A 16,403-nucleotide genomic window follows, 5' to 3' on the forward strand; every position below is an offset into this window, starting at 1 on the left:
AGTGTCAGTTACTGACGTTCTTCTGAAGAAAAAGCATTTTTTGTAAGAGTGTCCCAAATGGAAAACCACTCTTCTTTCACACGGTTCTCTGTGCTCTCCGTGAGTCTACTGCTGAGGCACTTCCATATTCCTTTAAAATTAGTGGTGACTTCTTTGAAGGCAGGGACTCTGACCTACTCTCCTTGCTTCTTCATCCTCTCACATAATATTATGTCCCCAGCACATGCTTAATAAATACTTGTTACATGAACAAATATTGGGTTAAAAGACCAGCGTCTGGATTTCGCTCTCAGCTCTGCAACCTGCTAGCAGTGTGTCCTTGGTCAAGTTATTTAATTTTTCTGCATTTCCATTTTCTCAATTGTACTGTAGGAAAAACAACATTTTACATGATTGGTTTTATTGTTATTTTAATTTTTTAAAAAGATTTATTTATTTATTCATGAGACACACACACACACACACACACACACACAGAGACACACAGAGACACAGGGAGAGGGAGAGGCAGGCTCCTCGCAGGGAGCCCGATGCGGGACTTGATCCCGGATCCTGGGATCAAGCCCTGGGCCGAAGGCAGATGCTCAATCACTGAGCCCCCCAGGCATCCCAGCATGATTGGTTTTAATAAAAATTAAACAACCATACACACACATACTTACTTACTATACATATGCACGCGCGCGCGCACACACACACACACACACACACACAAATACATAATGCAATTAACACAGAGCCTGTGTGTGATTAAAGCTAAATAAATGTAGTTCCTTCCCAAAGGGGTTATTCAGCTTTAGATAAAATTTGGGGATAAGTGCAGATCACCATGTTTGTATCCTCCCCCCCTCCCACGGCCTATCCTGAAATTCTTATGTTGAACCCTAACACCTAACAAGGTGATGATTATAGAAGGTGAAGCTTGGGAGAAGTGATTAGGTCCACCTCCCAAACAGGATTGGTGCCTCCTAAAAAGACGGGAGGGAGCTCTCTGGGCCCCTCCCCCTTGTGAGGACACAGCGACAGGATAGCTGCCCAGAAAGGCAGCCCTCATCAGACTCTGAATCTGCAGGTTCCTTGATCTTGCACTTCCTGGGCTCCAGAATGTGACAAATCAATTTTTGTTGTTTATAAATCACCTGGCCTGTGGGATTGTTATGGAAGCCTGAGCAGACTTCAACAATCACTATCATTAGAATTCAATTTAAATGTATTTTTATTTAAATGATGACTTTTCAAACTCTGTTCCATCTAAGATAAATTTCTTATTTGGCCAGTATTAACTGGCAATGGCTGAGCGTTTATTATAATTTTCCAAGAGGCGCTATTTTGGAAACTTAGTATTTTTATTTTTATTTTTTTTTTATTTTTTTTAAAGATTTTATTTATTTATTCATGATAGTCACAAAGAGGCAGAGAGGCAGAGACACAGGCAGAGGGAGAAGCAGGCTCCATGCTGGGAGCCCGATGTGGGATTCGATCCCGGGTCTCCAGGATCGCGCCCCGGGCCAAAGGCAGGCGCCAAACCACTGCGCCACCCAGGGATCCCGGAAACTTAGTATTTTTAAATTGGTGATGCAGTGATCAAAATTTGCGAGGGCAGACGAGTCAGAGCGACAGAAAAGGTGCAGCAAACGTGATTCATTCGATAAACTATAGGTCCAACGCCAGAGAGCTAGTCTCAAAATATCTGTTTGAAAGAGGACTTCAACTGTCTAGTTCCATTTTGACCTCAGTCTATACTTTCTAACGGATTAATTTCTTTCCAGGGGCAAAAATCCCGGCGGGCAAAGTGATGGGAACTGCAGGCCTCTCCTGGAGCCAGGGGAAGGCCGAGAGGCCAGCAGGGCCCGCACGAGGGACTCCAGGACCCGAATGCCCACCTGCGCGGACCCACGGGCCTTCGCCCGTTTTCCTTCCAGAACCTGGAAATATTCTCAGCACGTTGGAGACAGTCTCCGAGACTAGTCAGCGGTCTTCCTGGTGCTCATCCCACTGAATAAATCCCTCTGTGGTTCACCACCATCGTCTCTCCGCCTCGGGATTTTGTCAGTGGCAAGTGGCAGAGGCCGGGCTGTTGGGGCCCCCAGGGTCAGAGGCTCTCGCACCCTTGGGCCCTAGGCACATGTTATGAAAGGCTCCTTACAGAGTCCTGCGATGTTAATGGGATAAATAATACATCCTTGCATAAAAGGGACCCAGCTAGAAGCTTTGGGGGAAAAAAGTGTATCCTCAATGAAAGGGTAATAGTAGAGAGAAGAAAATATGACAAAGATTAATAGTTTTTGTCCTTTTTTATGCTTACCACGTATTTGTGGAATAAGTGGATAAGGAATTACTGATACAGACCTCGAAAAACTCAAACGAGAGAATTATTTTTGTGAGCATGAGCTTTATTTGTCAAGCTGAGAACACGTTATGGCTAATTCACTAGTGTTTTTAAACAATTGATAGTGAGATAAAATTATGATTCGAACAGTCAGTTTAACACTAAGAACCATTTGCTTTAGAATATAACGTAACAGGAAATAAAATAACATTCAATTTACAGGATGATCTCTTTATGTTGTTAGGAAACAGCCTTGAAGAGGACTCAAACTTTTTCTTCTCTAGACACCAGAGTGGGCTTTATCTGTGCCGGGAGTTGCTGAAACAACCTTTCTGATGTTCAAAATCTGTATCATTTCTAATTCCACGGTGCCTCATCCTGCAGTGAACATAGGGTTTAGAAAGAGATTTAGAAGTAGCCACAACAGGGGCTCCTAGGTGGCTCAGTCAGTTAAGCAGCTGCCTTCGGCTGGTGTCAAGACCTGGGGTCTTGGGATCAAGCCTTGCGTCGGGCTCCCTGCTCAGCTGGGTCTGCCTCTCCCTCTTCCCTCTTACTCTCTCTCAAGCAAATTAAATTAAAAAAATCTTAAAAACAAAACAAGTGATTCCTCTTTCTGGAGTGAATTCTTACCGTGGGTAACTAATGACAGATTCCCAATTGCTCACATGTTTGGCTGACCAGGCAACCTGCAGTCTGAAGTGTGCTCTAGCCCCCAGCAACCTAGACAGTGATGTGGAAATGTTGGGGTTTGGGGCCGACAGTCAACAAAGAATTCTTGAGCTGCCTGCGGTGCAAAAAGGCGTTTTTATTATAGCACAAGGACAGGGCCTATGGACAGATAGAGCTGCACCGGGATTGTGAGGAGCAATTCATTGTCTACTTTGGAATTGGGGGAGATGAAGACAAAGGAAGTTTCCAAAAGGACTTTCTCTTTCTTTCTTTCTTTCTTTCGTTCGTTCGTTCGTTCGTTCGTTCTTTCTTTCTTTCTTTCTTTCTCTCTCTCTTTTTCTTTCTTTCTTTCTTTCTTTCTTTCTTTCTTTCTTTCTTTCTTTTTCTTCTTTCTTTCTTTCTTTTTCTAAAGATTTTTTTTATTTATTTAAGAGAGAGAGAGAGAGAGAGAGAAAAAGAGAATGGGGAGGGGGCGGGGCAGAGGGAGAAGTAGCCTCCCCCTGACAGGGAGCCCTATGTGGGGCTCTATCACAGGACCCCGGATCATGGCCTGTGCTTAAGGCAGCTGCATCCAGGGGCCCCTCCAAAATGACTTGCATACGCTAAAGACTCACAGGATCCTGGAGGCCTGATTGTTGTAGAGCTCCGAGCTCCTGTTTTTTCCCTCTAGCAAGGCATTAACTGAGATATTTGGGAGTTCCTGAGGTGTATCTTACTCTGCCCGCCTCAAGTACTTGTCAGTGGGCTGCAGGTTATAAGGAAATTTAATCTTATCTACATTTCTTTTGCTTTTGTTCTCCACATCAGACAGCATCTCTCTTCGACATAAAATTGAACAGAACAGTTATCTCTATAATCTTTGAAACACTGAGACCATCTTCCAAAAGCCGTTGACAACAAGGTAAACAGCAGACCCCAAGAATGTGGCAGTAATTAAAAAAGGTGTCTTTCTCACCGGGCTCCAGCTGGATAGAGGCTCTAAGGTAGGAGAATATGTAAACTGGTTATGCATTCCATACTGACGTGGAGAACAAAGGCAAAAGAAGTGCAGATGAAATTGAACTTCCTTATAAGCTGCATCCCATTGACAAGTACTTGAGACCAGCAGAATAGGATTCCTCCAGAAACTCCCAACTGTCTCAATGTTAATGTCTTGCTAGAGGAAAACACAACCTTAGCTTGACAATAGCTAGGTCTCTAGGATCCTGTAAGTGTTCTTTGTCATATAAAAGTCTTTTTGGAAACTTGCTTTCTTTCTACCCCCCAACTTTAAAGTATATAATCAATCTCTCCTTACAATCCCAGTGAAGCTCTTTCTGCCCACGGGTCCTGTCACCATGCTTTAATAAAACCGCCCTTTAGGCACCAAAAAAAATCCTTTCTTGACTGTCCGTTCACAGACCCCACCTCAAATCATTTCACAAACCATCCCAGATGGCTCTCAATGAAGAGAACTCAGGATTTACCACAACAGATACCAGTATGATCTCCTTAGCTCTGCATTTAAACTTCCATCCAGAACCTCTGGGTCTATAGTGTTGTCAGGTAAACAATATTCTCTCAGATAGTGGAACATTTTACTGAAAATGAATCTCCATTTCCATTCATTCACAGATTCACAAGGTGGAGGGACTTAAATGCTTCTTGGTTCTAGGAAAGGGGTTACCAGGGGGTCAGGAATGGAAGAGGTAGCAAAATCTTCCTTCGTCTAATACCGTATTACCTCTTTACCCAAGTTCTGCTGATGACCAGAATCACAATGGCCTTGAAAATGCAAGTGACTGGGGAAAAAAAGATCACAATCTCTATGGAGTGTTGCTTAGCATCTTTTGGACCATCTGGTCTTTAGTTTATTCATTCTGTTAAAAAACAAAATTCAACTGAGTAAATTTGAGTACATTTGAAGATCTAATTGACTTTGAGTGACTCATGGATTGAGTTGCCTGGTGTCGATCAAGGACAGAGATACTCCAAGGAGGTGTACAACATGGGAGGTTTTTATAGGAAGGAGGGTGGGGCAAGGAAGTATTAGCAAAAGAAAAGAAAGGATTGTTTCAGGCCAAGACATCTTTTGTTGGGAAGAGAACAGCAGCGTTTTTATCATGGAGATTACCTCACTAGTACTGATCAGAAAATTCCAGATGGACTGTTTAAAGGTCACATTCCTGAGATAGGTTGAAACTCCAATTAAGTCTTGGTTTGCTGGGGGGTGGGGCGGGGCACAATGACCCCATTTAGAGTTTTTGTCATTTCTTCCTCTTTTTAAAACAATTACATAAAAATATATGGAGTTCCTATTCTATTCCCCAAATTGTATTGGGCCCTAGAAATACTGCTTTGAAGGAGACAGACATAGTCCCCACCTCCATGAGAGTTTACAGTGTAGAGCTGAAGGACACTAAAGAGATCATTACAATCAACTATGGGAACCACGTGGTGCTATGGGAACGCCTGGTAGGAGTGTTCCTAATTCTTCCAACTGGTAAAATGGTACCGAAGCGGCCCTCCCCTGGGTGGCCCATTGTGGAGGATGTGATTGCCTGGTGTTCAGTTTCCTCAGATGAGATAAGAGAGCTTAGGCTAACTGAATTCTAAAGGGCCCTTCTGAAGGCCATTTTTAGGCACACAGGCTTGAGCGATGGAATGTGGAAGGGGCCACAGCGTCCCCCTGGCTGGATACACACAGGCCCGTCAGGGGACCCATCGCAAACTATCCAGAGACCCTAACTGACCAATGTAACTGACAACCAGGCACAGTCACCAGAAAAGGGAAGATACCATACCTCCTCCCCTTCTTCCTTTCTACATGGCCCCCGCCCATGCCTCATTGCAGATGGTCTTTTTTTTTTTGCTGTTCTGCCCACAGCTCCCTTGCCATATATTCAATAAATTTTTATCACCTTTGTTCTGCCTCAGGTGAATCCTTTCACCACTTCCAATCCCTCCCCACCCCGTGCCACCAGCTCACTTCCAGTAGTTGCCCCATATTTGGGGGCCCTCCATCTGATTGGAGAGAGACCACACCTTCCATTGGTAAGGTGCTAAAATTTTATGTGCACCTTCTCAATCCCAAATGACACTTTTAAGGGCTTTCTCTGAAAGATGCTCACTCACCTCTCCTGGGAATACTCTGCGAATTAGGTCCCTGTGGCACACCACCTGGTCTTCCTTTGCACTTCCCAAAGGTCCCCTTTCTTGTGTGGGCCCCACGCTGGGTGAATACTACTGTCTTCTGGTTCATCGTGAGCTGTCACATGCCCCAAAAGTTCCACCTCAAAAGGTTGCATCCTATTATTTTCTCCCTGGAGTAACCAAGTAGATTAGCAAAACTCCCAAATTATTCTTCTTAGAATCTTCCCAACCGAAAAGAGTTATATATTCAATCAGACATGTAGAAACACCCTCATGTTTTCCATAATTTCCAAGATACATATGCAAAAGACTTCCATAGTTGATGCTGTAGTATGGCTCTTTCAGGACTTTTTCCAACCCTTTTCTCTTCTACAAGTGAGGCTAGGCAATGAATATGTTGAACTCCCAGCCTTTCTCTCAGCTCAGAGTAGCTACATGACTCAATTCTGGACTATGGCATGTAGATGGAGCCCCCTCGAGGCTAAGAGGCCTTCTTGCTGCTCGGAACATGCCTGTGATGACTCGAAGTATGGCAGCCATCATGAAACTGATGGTTTGAAGTAGGGTTTGGAGCCAATGGCCAAGAAAGAATTCCTGAGACGTTTTTGGTGCAAAACACGTGTTTTAATCAAAGCATGGGGACAGGACCTGGGTAGAAAGAGTGCCCTGGCGTTGTGAGGAGTGGCTGATTATATAAGATTTTCTATCCTGTGGAGGAGAGGGTGGTGTTAGGGCTCCAGGAAATTGAGTCTACAGGTTCCTGGAGATGGCTTTTTTTTCTTGTAAATCATTCAGACAGTTGCCCACTGATGGAGACTCCTGTCCTGTATGACTGTGATTTCTATCCAGCTAAAATGTTTTTCCCCTTCCTTTGTTCTTGGGCAGCCAGCAGTCCCCAAGGAGTGTTACACATATCCTGTCTGGTGGGCAGTGGAGGGAGGGGGGTGGGAGTGTCACTGGGTGTTGGCTTTGCCCTCAGCTTGCTTTTTGCTCCCTCATCAAAACCATGAGGCTGAGAGTTATCACTAAGTTTGATGGTGCAGGAAAAAAAAGAAATTTAATTCTTTTTTTTTTTTTAAGAAATTTAATTCTTTGATGACATTTTAGAGGCTGCTTTTGCCTTGTGCAGTCTACACTAAACTTGGCATTTTATTTTAAGAGTTTATTTATTTATTTGACACACACACACACACACACACACACACACAGAAAGAGCACAAGCAGGGGAACAGCAGAGGGGGAAGGAGAAGCAGGATTGCAGCTGAGCAGGGAGCCCAACAAGGAGCTCGACCCCAGGACCCAGGATCATGACCCGAGCCAAAGGCAGACGCTTAGCAGACTGAGCCACCCATGCACCCTAAACTTGGTTTTGTAAATGTTTACTGCATTTTTGTTTCTTGCAGATGAACATCAATCCTACTGATCAACTTCTAATAATAGTGCTGATCATAAATAAAAGTTTCATATGTAGACACTTCAGGGTGGCCTTGCTATAATTAGCAGGAGCCTGAAGTTGATCAGAATATGCTTATATGTGTTTGGATGGTATAAATCATTTTGTTTTGGAACATCTGGCTGGCTCAGTTGACAGAGCACACAACTCTAAATTTTAGGGTTGTGAGTTCAAGCCCAATGTTGGGCATGCAGCCTACTTAAAAGAATAATTGTGGTTTTTTCATTGCATTTTACCTTCTAAGTATGAGGTTTTGATCAACCGTATGATTATTGTGCTATATTTTGATTAAAATGAACTCTATGTGGCTCTTAGTTAATTCTAAAATTCACTTTCACCCTTAAATAACAAAGCTTTGTCACAATTAAGAATATTCTTAGAAGGAAATATAGAGGGCAGCCCAGGTGGCTCAGCGGTTTAGCGCTGCTTTCAGCCCAGGGCATGATCCTGGAGTCCCGGGATGGAGTCCTGCGTCGGGCTCCCTGCATGGATCCTGCTTCTCCTTCTGCCAATAGTATCTCTGCCTTTCTCTCTCTCTCTCTCTCTCTCATGAATAAATAAAATAAAATAAAATAAAATAAAATAAAATAAAATAAAATATAAAATAAATATAGAGTACTACATTGATTTAGGGAAGAATATCAGAGACATCATATAAAAAGGAATTTTCGAAAGTATGTCCACACACACTGAGCGTATGTATGTGTATGTGTGTCTCCCAGGATCACTAAATTGGAATAGACAAAATCTTTTCATACATAATAATCTATTTTTTTTTAAGTTCTTTACTTTCATTTTTTTGAAGGAGAGCATGCATGTGCACGTGTATGTGTGCAGGAGATGGAGGGGAGAGAGAGAATCTTAAGTAGGCTCCTAGCACAGAACCCGCTCCTAGCACAGAATGGCTCTATCTCATGACTCTGAGATCATGACTGGAGTCAAAACCAAGAGTTGGATGCTTAACAGACTGAGCCACCCAAGCACCTCTCTCATTTTTTTATACCATCCATTCAACAGGTATATTTTCCCAAAACATTGTAGATCAACAATGAGCAAGTCGCTTGCATATTCTTTAAGAAGTAACTGTTGTGGGCAGCCCAGGTGGCTCAGTAGTTTAGCACCACCTTTGGCCCAGGGCCAGATCCTGGGGATAAAGGATCGAGTCCCACGTTGGGCTCTCTGCATGGAGCCTGCTTCTCCCTCTGCCTGTGTCTCTCATGAATAAATAAATAAATAAAATCTTCAAAAAAAAAAAAAAAAAGTAACTGTTGTCCTAAGGAAACCCTAAATCCACAGAGAGCTCCAACAACAAGTGCCATGTTCCAAGTGGTAAGGGCTCCCCCAGAAGTAAACACCGGGCTGGGAGTTGGGGCATCCAGGGGGCGTTCATAGCTTTCATTGCCAAAGGCTGTGAGAAAGACAAGGGCAGAGAGGAGGGGGCCGAGGGGCCTGAAGGTCTTGTGTCACATGGCAGAGAACCATGTCAGCCTTAATCTTTGTCCAGCCAGACCTTGTTTATAACCACGTGTGTAGCCACCATCACAGTTCTGTCTGCCGCATAGAAGCTCCTACATCCGGTTCATAGGGGGAGAGCATAGGAAAAGCCCAGCATCCTTAGCAGCCAGTTACCTCTTGAGCATGTGCATTCAAGGCTGTTGGCCTCCCTGCTAAACGAGAGGCAGTGAAGTATGACCAGGAGGGACAAAATCATTAAATGTCCCTGTTTGTCATGTGTCCTTGCATCCTCATTTAAGAGAAAACTATAAACTGAACTGTCTCCAAACATAAATTCAACTCATGTCCACAACTCTGTGCTTTACGCTGAATTTGCTAATATCAATAAGTTATGTCTGTTGCCCTTTGACATTTTCAGTGATTCAATGTATCAAGAGACTAGATTTATCTGCCACCAATTTTCAGTTCTATCCTCTCCCTCTCTGTACCCCCATCATGTTCAGAGAAAGCATCACACAGGGACGCAGATGTGTACCAGGACTGACAACATGGTTTCCTGGTCTCAGTGATCAAAGTTATTTACCAAGCATAGCTTTTACGCTCGCGTAAGGGACGCTTGGTTGAACGCCTGCCTTTGGCTCAGGGAGTGATCCTGGGGTCCTGGGATCGAGTCCCTGCATCAGGCTGCTTGCAGGGAGCCTGCCTCTCTCTCTGTGTGTCTCTCAGGAAAAAAATAAATAAAACCTTTAAAAGAAACCAAAACAAACACTGGGTAATATATGTAATATGTCCAGATTAAGAAATAAGAATATTTTATAGGAATAATTTTCCCATTGCTTCTCTAAAAAAAAGCATCCAGTGTAATGTTGAATAGAAGTATCACACGTTGTTTTAGAATATTCTCCAATTAATCGAATACACATACACCTATGCATGTATTTGTTTCAGAGTCAATTTCTGGCTAGATAGTGTTTAATTGTGAAATATTTTAGACATACAAAAAGGTATAGAATAAGTATAATAGTCTCTTAGTACCCATTACCTAAAATAATATTTTGCCTTGTTGGGTTTCAGAATTCCTCACCCTTCACTCTCAGTGGGTATCATTGTCCTAAAGTTGGTGCTTGTCTTTCTCATGCATATCCCTACTTTTATAACATACGCCTGCACACATAATCCCATGCAGTATGGTTTTGTGTGAGTTTAATTTATGTAAGTATCATATGGAACATATTTCACAACACATCTTTTTACTCAATATTATTGTTTCTGTAATTTATACATGTTGGTACATACAACTGTCATTTATTTCTTTTAACTTCTGACATTGTATGAACATACTCTGATTTTTTTTTTTCACTTAATTAATAGACACTTCTAATTGTTATTATTACCACTATCATTGAAACAATGGACATTCCTGTATAATGTTTTCTTTTAGAATGTAGAGAATTTCTCTGGAAAAAGTACTTAGAAATGAAATATAGTCATAGATGAAAATATAACTTCAACTTTCATAAATACTACCAAATTGCTATGCATAATTATTTGCTTTTCTTCACATCCTCACCAAGCTTAATATTCGCCTTTAAATTTTATCCATAGTCACAAAATAGTATCATGTATTACAAACAACTTCTCACTTTATATAACTTTTCTTTTCACTTTTTAAGTGATGTCCTTTAATAAATAGACTTTTAAAATTCTATTATAATCTAATTTGTAAAACTCCTTATGATTTGTAATTTTTGAGTCTCCTTTAAAATTTTTTCCTTTTTCATAAAATACGATATAAAATATTCTCATTTTCTTCCCCAAGGCTTTCAGGATTTTATTTTTACATTTTTGTTTTAGTTCTCCTTAACTGATTTTTGCATGTGGTATAAAGCGGGTATCAAACTGTATTATTTCTATATAGAAAACCCGTTGTTCCAGGAATATTGATTAAACTGTCCTTTCTGGTGGCTCTACAATGCTTCTTTTGTCATATTTTACTTAGTGGGTACTAGGTGACTATGATATTTATTCTGTATCTTTTTGTATGTCTAAAATGTTTCACAATTAAACACAATCTAAACAGAAATTGACTTTAAAAATTTTTATACATGGGCTTTCTAGTCTGTTTCATTGGTGTAGCTATCCATACCAGTACTAACGCTGGGCTTTTTTTTATAGGGGGTATTGAGATATATCTAGTAGGAAGGTTCTGCATCTTCTCCTTCTTTTAAAAAATTGCTTGGGTTATTCTTGTCCCTTGGTTAATCAAATGTTTAAAATCAGTTCTCTGGTTATGCACACACACAAACACACACAGCTACTGGGATTGAGATTTGATTTAAAATTAATTTGGCAGGAATGGACATCTATAGGATATTGAACTTTTCTATCCATAAACATGGTGTAATCTCCCCACTTATTTACAGCTTCTGGAATGACTTTCCGTAACATTTCGTACATTTCTGAGCATTTCTATAGGTATTCTGAACTATCTAGCAATTGTATTCTTTTTAAAACATATCTTTTAAAATTACATTTTCAGTATTGTAGACAATTACAGTGTAATTGACTTTTACATATTGATATTCTATGTAGCAAGCATTCAGGATACTCATTAATTTATAATTTTAGTTGTGGATTCTCATGGGATTTTAACATAATCAAAATGTAGTCTCCGTATAATGCTGGTTTTGTTTCTTTCTTCCTAATCCTTAACATTTTATTTCTTTTTCTTACCATGATGGTTTGGATATTCCATATTGTTGCATAGAAGTATCACCGATTGTTTTTAAATATCTTCCAATTAATCAAATATAACATACACATGTGTACACATATATTTGTTTATTTTAAAATTAATGCATATTTAGATCAAATTACATGTTTATACACTTCTTTGCTCACAGTTGCTTCTCTCACTCTATGGATTCAATATATTTCTCACTGAAATATATGTTTGAATAATTCTTTCAGTGTGTGTGAGTGCTAAATCCCCTAACCTTTTATATGTAATTTCTTTTTTTTTTTAAGATTTTATTTATTTATTCATGAGAGACACAGAGAAAGAGAAAGGCAGAGACACAGGCAGAGGGAGAAGCAGGCTCCATGCAGGGAGCCCGATGAGGGACTCGATCTGGCCGGGATCACACCCTGAGCCAAGGCAGACGCTCAACTGCAGAGCCACCCAAGCAACCCCTTTATGTAATATCTTTATTTTATTCTTATTCTTGAAGAAATTCTCTTGGATATAGAATTGTAGGTTCACATTTTGTCAGCATTTTATGGATATTATTCAATTTTCTTTCTGCCTTTACTGTTGCTGATAGCAATACAACTATCAATTTAATAAGTGTTCCTCTGTAGGTAATCTGTGCTTTTTCCTCTTGTTGCTTTTAAATTTTTTCTTTGTCTTTGGAATTTTGTCGTTTACAACAATTATCAATGTATCTATCAATGGATTTTTTTTTATTATATGTAGGACTTGTGTGTTTTCAGTCTGTAAACTCATGGTTTTTTTTTAACTCATGTTTTCATTAACACTGAACATCTTTATCTGTTTTCTCCTTAAATATTATTTTCCCACTCTTTTTTAAAAGATTTTATTTATTTATTCATGAGACACACAGAGAGAGAGAGAGACAGAGAGAGACAGAGAGGGAGAGAGAGAGAGGCAGAGACCCGGAGAAGCAGGCTCCATGCAGGGATCCCGGGTCTCCAGGATCAGGCCCTGGGCAGAATGCAGCGCCAAACTGCTGAGCCACCTGGGCTGCCCCTTCCCCACTCTTTCTTTTTACAATTCCCATTAAAGCTTTGTTGACTCACTATGTCCTTCTTTTCTATCTTTTTAATTAAAAAAATTTTTAAAAATTGTTTTTAGTGTGTGTGTGTGCATGTGTGAGCAGGGAGTGGGGAGGGGTGGGGGGTGCAAAGAGAGACAATCTCAAGCAGATTCCATGCTGAGCTCGGAGCCTGATGCAGGGCTCAATCTCACACCCCTGAGATCATGACCTGAGCCAAAACCAAGAGCTGGATACTTAACTCACTGAGCCACCTGGGTGCCCCCTCTTTTTCTCTTAACCACTCTTTGATATTTGGTACCTCTTTATGTCTCTGTGCTTTATTCTAAGCTATTTCCTTAGAATTGCCTTCCAATACATTGTTTTCCTTGTAGCTATATAATTTCTATACATTCTATTTGTTTCTTTGTCTTCTAAGTATCCTTTATTCTTGGTTTTTAGCCCTTTTATTTAAAAAGACTTTATTTATTTGAGAGAGAGAGTGTGTGTCTACACAAGCTGGGAGGTGGTGTGGGGGACGGAGGGAGAAGGAGAAGCTGACTCCCGCTGAGCAGAGGGCCCCATGCAGGGCTCTATTCCAGGACCCCAGGAACAGGATCTGAGCTAACAGCAGACGCTTAACTGACTGAGCCACCCAGGTGCCCTAGTTTCTAGCCCTTTTATCTCTTGAACACATTAAACATTTATTTTATAGTCTTTTTCAGATTGTTATATTAGCTCCAGTCCTCATAGAGTGTTAATTCTCCTAATAGTCATGCCTACTAACTTTCCTGCATAGCAAATATCCGTGTAGTAATTTTTCCTATTGTGATCTCATTTTCAGTTGAAGATTTTTTTTTCTACTGTAAGATTCCTGAACTTTCTATGTTTTGAACTATTGGTAAAAAGCTCTTCTAGTTGCCTCAAGGTGTTCGTTGATCCAGAATTACCTCATTGTTATTTTTGAACCTAAGAGAACCTATACAAAGCTAGCAATAGACAACTGGATTCCACATCAGTATATGACACAGGCTTTAAGATTTTTCCAGTAGAGCTTTTTTTCCATTCAGCTTTAGGCCAAGACAAACTTTCCTGACACTCATCTAGCAGCCTTTCCAATGTACCGTATATATGTAAAGGCATCTCAGTAACATGGCATCTCAACTCACAAAGACAAAACTTGCTGTCCTAACAGGGATATCAATAATCCCTATTTTCTCAGCTAGGATTCTTTTAGGTATCAGATTACAAAAGTATCACATTCGCTATAAATTTTCTCTTTCTTTTTGCTGATTTAGAATTTTCCTTTAATAAATCAGCCATTTATTTGTGTTTGTGTGCACGTGCACAGACTTGTCTGTGTTGTGTTATAATTTATCTAGAATTTCCACCTATTTTTTTACTAGGTTGGTGTGCATTCTTGACAGAACTAGGAGGTTTGATTACTTTTTGAATACAGAGACACTTAGGTTATATAAAACATCCCTTCTTGTGAAACTTGTTGCATTTCTCCTCTAGTGCTAAGCCAACTTAGCTAAGCAAGCAGATTTTCAGCCATGTGCTTACTAATGACTGTTTAGACCCATAGATCCATTTCTAAATCCTGATTTCTTAGCTAAAAAAGGGCTTATAGTTTTTTTCATAAGTAAATTTTAGAAAGTTTATTTATACTATAACAGTAGATTCATCACTCATATGTTATAACAGCTATTCATCTTATGAAGATATTTGAAACATAAATCTTAGGTCACTGGAGGCAAATTAAGTGTATCAGTAAGGAATTTTTGCAACATTATTTTCCAGGAGAATGAGTGGTTTTGATTGAACATCATTTATAAATAAAGATAGATAAGATTTCCTGCTTTTATCAATAAAGTGCCTATCTCATTAAAATGAAAGTAATGGGTGTTTAAAAAAATTTGAGTTTCCACACTTGTCTATTTAATGTACATGCTTTTAAGAATATTGATCTAAGGTCATTACTTAAAACCCATTCTTTTAAAAAATATTTTATTTATTTATTTGAGAGAGAGAGAACATGTGTGCCAGTGCACACACGAGCAGAGGAAGGGGTGGAGGGAGAGGGAAGGAGAGAATCTCAAGCAGACTCTGAGCTGAGTGCAGAGCCTGATATGGGGCTTGATGTCATGACCCTGAAATCATGACCCTAGCTGAAACCAAGAATCGGACACTTAACCAGCAGAGACACCCAGGTACCTCTAAAATCTATTCTTTTTATATCACAAAACACTTAAGTACCCACATGTCAGTCACTGTGGAAACATGAAAATGACATTGTCCTTAATTAAAGAATGACCCAATCATAGACACAAACATGTAAACAAATGATTATAATGTATTTTGATAGATGTCACATTAGAGGTATATACACGATCCAAATTCATGGAATCATAGGGGAGGAGGGTGATTCTGCAGAAAACTTCACCAGAGTGTCATGTTTAACCTATAGTTTTGAAGGCTGATGAGTGAGGGACTAGAAAAATTCAGAACTATTCAGCTTGGAGTAGAAGTGAGGAGTGGTAGAAAGATAGGCTGGGGTCAGATTAGGGAAGACCTTGAATGCCATGCTAAAAACATCAAAATTTATCCTGGAGATGGTGGAAAGCCATCTCCAGGGTAGATGATGTGGTCAGATTTCATTTTAGATAAATAACAAATTTGGAGAGTCAAATCTAGGAATAAGAAGACAAATTAGGCAAGAACATTCCCAGTCCAGATAAAGGGCTATAGCAATGGGGATGAAGGTAGAGGGAACAGAGCTGAGAAATATTTAGGAAGTAAAATTATCAGAGCTTGGACACTGATAATATGTAGTCAAGAACTTAAGGGTAAAGAAGTCTCAAGTGACTCCAAGGCTTTTGGCTTCAGTGATGTAGGGGATACTAGTGCTATTTTATTTTTGTATTTTATTTCATTTGTTAAGTTTTATTTTAATTCTGATAGTTAACATACAGTGTTATATTAGTTTCAGATGTACAATATAGTAATTCAACACTTCCATACATCACCTGATGCTTATCCCTAGTGTACTGCATAATCCCCACCACCTGTTTAATCCATCCCCCTCCCCCCCAGTCATCTCTGTTCTGGTAACTGTCAGTTTGTTCTCTACAAACTGTTGTTAAGAGTCTGTTTCTTGGTTTGTCTCTCTTTTATTTTTTTACCCTTTATTTGTTGGTTTTGTTTCTTAAATTCCACATATGAGTGAAATCATACAGTATTTGCCTTTCTCTGACTGACTTATTTCACTTAGCATTATACTCTAACTCCATCCATGTCATTGCAAATGGCAAGATTTCATTCTTTTTTATGGCTGAGTAATATTCTTTATATATATGTTATATATAACATATATATAACACACATATATAACATATATATATTAACTGATATATACATATACATATATATAACATATATATAATATATATATGTTAACTGAGATTAGAAAACAGAAAAAGTGGGACGCCTGGGTGGCTCAGTGATTGAGCAACTGCCTTTGACTCAGGGCATGATCCCAGAGTCCCAGAATCAAGTCCTGTGTTGGGCTCCCTGCATGGAGCCTGCTTCT

General features: G+C 39.9%; 1 long non-coding RNA gene across 1 annotated transcript in view; it reads right to left on the reverse strand.

Annotated features, from left to right (window-relative positions):
• Positions 1–2,372: 2,372 nt before the first annotated feature.
• LOC144282201 (uncharacterized) overlaps positions 2,373–16,403 on the reverse strand; it is a 32,529-nt gene continuing 18,498 nt past the window's right edge. Inside the window, exons 2-3 of the long non-coding RNA XR_013350535.1 lie at positions 6,113–6,300; positions 2,373–2,707 (exon numbers count right to left, since the gene is read on the reverse strand). This is a non-coding gene — a long non-coding RNA (uncharacterized LOC144282201). The remainder of the gene's footprint in view (positions 2,708–6,112; positions 6,301–16,403) is intronic.

Source organism: Canis aureus, chromosome 13 (genome assembly GCF_053574225.1).
Source record: "Canis aureus isolate CA01 chromosome 13, VMU_Caureus_v.1.0, whole genome shotgun sequence".
NCBI lineage: Eukaryota > Metazoa > Chordata > Mammalia > Carnivora > Canidae > Canis > Canis aureus.